This window comes from Sminthopsis crassicaudata, chromosome 6 (genome assembly GCF_048593235.1).
Source record: "Sminthopsis crassicaudata isolate SCR6 chromosome 6, ASM4859323v1, whole genome shotgun sequence".
Taxonomy (NCBI): Eukaryota; Metazoa; Chordata; class Mammalia; order Dasyuromorphia; family Dasyuridae; genus Sminthopsis; species Sminthopsis crassicaudata.
The window spans coordinates 238144661-238146064 of NC_133622.1; the positions used below are offsets into that span (position 1 = coordinate 238144661).

The 1404-nt window shown below is 35.9% G+C and overlaps 1 pseudogene; it reads right to left on the reverse strand.

Moving 5' to 3' along the window:
- On the reverse strand, positions 1-963 carry LOC141547399 (olfactory receptor 4C12-like; annotated as a pseudogene).
- Positions 964-1404: the final 441 nt, after the last annotated feature.

Sequence of the window (1404 nt, forward strand, 5' to 3'; positions counted from 1 at the left end):
TCAACCTTTCATAAAATAAAAATAATAATAATAATAATAATAATTTTTAGGAAACATCATTCTTTGACTCCATACATTTTTCATGGCAATCTTTACCTCTGTATTCCTCAAAGTATAGATTAAGGGATTTAACATGGGTGTTATCCTTGAATAAAAAACAGTCATAGTCTTATTAATGGAAAACATGAACATTGGTCAGAGCTACACAAATATATAAGGAATAAAGATTAAGAGGACCACAGTGATATGAGAGACACAGGTAGAGAGGGCTTTGAGCATTCTCTCCAGACTGGGAGGTTTTAAGAAGGTCAGGATGACTACATATAAAGCCATCAAGAGGAGAAAGTTTAAGAGACAAATGAAACCATCATTTGCTGCAACAAATAGACTCAGGACATGGGTATCCATGCACACAAGATTGAGCAAAGGGGATAAATCACACATGAAGTGATATATGATATTGAGACCACAGAAAGGGAGCCAGATTGTGACAAAGAGCTGCACTGTTGCATGGACAAAGCTCCCAATCTTGGCTACCCCCACCAGGATCCCACAGAGTCTTTCACTCATAATTGTGGTATAGTGAAGAGTTTTGCTAATTGCTACATAGTAGTCATATGGTGTGACTGTGAGCAGAATGATCTCAACAACAGCAAAGGAATGTTCTGCAAAGAGCTGGGTCATACATTCCTTAAAGGAGCTGGTTTTGTTCTCAAAGACTGAATCATTTATCATTTTAGGGGCCAAGAAGGATGAAGACAAATCTATGAAGGACAAGTCTGATAGAAAGTAATATATGGGGGAACCCAGAGTCTGGCTGGTGGTGATGGTGATAATGAGAATATTGCCTGCTAGTATTGCCAAATAGAGGAGCAAAAACATCACAAATATGACTTTCTGCATCTCTGGATTCTGTGTAAGGCCTAGGAGAATGAATTCAGTCACATTGCTTACACTCTTCATCTATATAAATGTGTGAGAAATAAAGTGCTTAGAGTTAAGTCACTTAAAAAGAAATAATTATAATTAAAAGACCCTTGGCATGGACTCACACTTAACATCACATACCAAGATAAGATCAAAATGGGTCCATGATTTAGGCATAAAGAACGAGATCATAAATAGATTGGAGGAACATGGATGGTTTACCTCTCAGACTTGTGGAGAAGGAATTTGTGACCAAAGAAGAGCTAGAGATCATTATTGATCACAAAATAGAAAAATTTGATTACATCAAATTAAAAAGCTTCTGTATAAACAAAACTAATGCAAACAAGATTAGAAGGGAAGTAACAATCTGGGAAAACATTTTTACAGTTAAAGGTTCTGATAAACGCCTGAACTCCAAAATATATAGAGAACTGACTCTAATTTATAAGAAATAAAGCCATTCTCCAATTGATA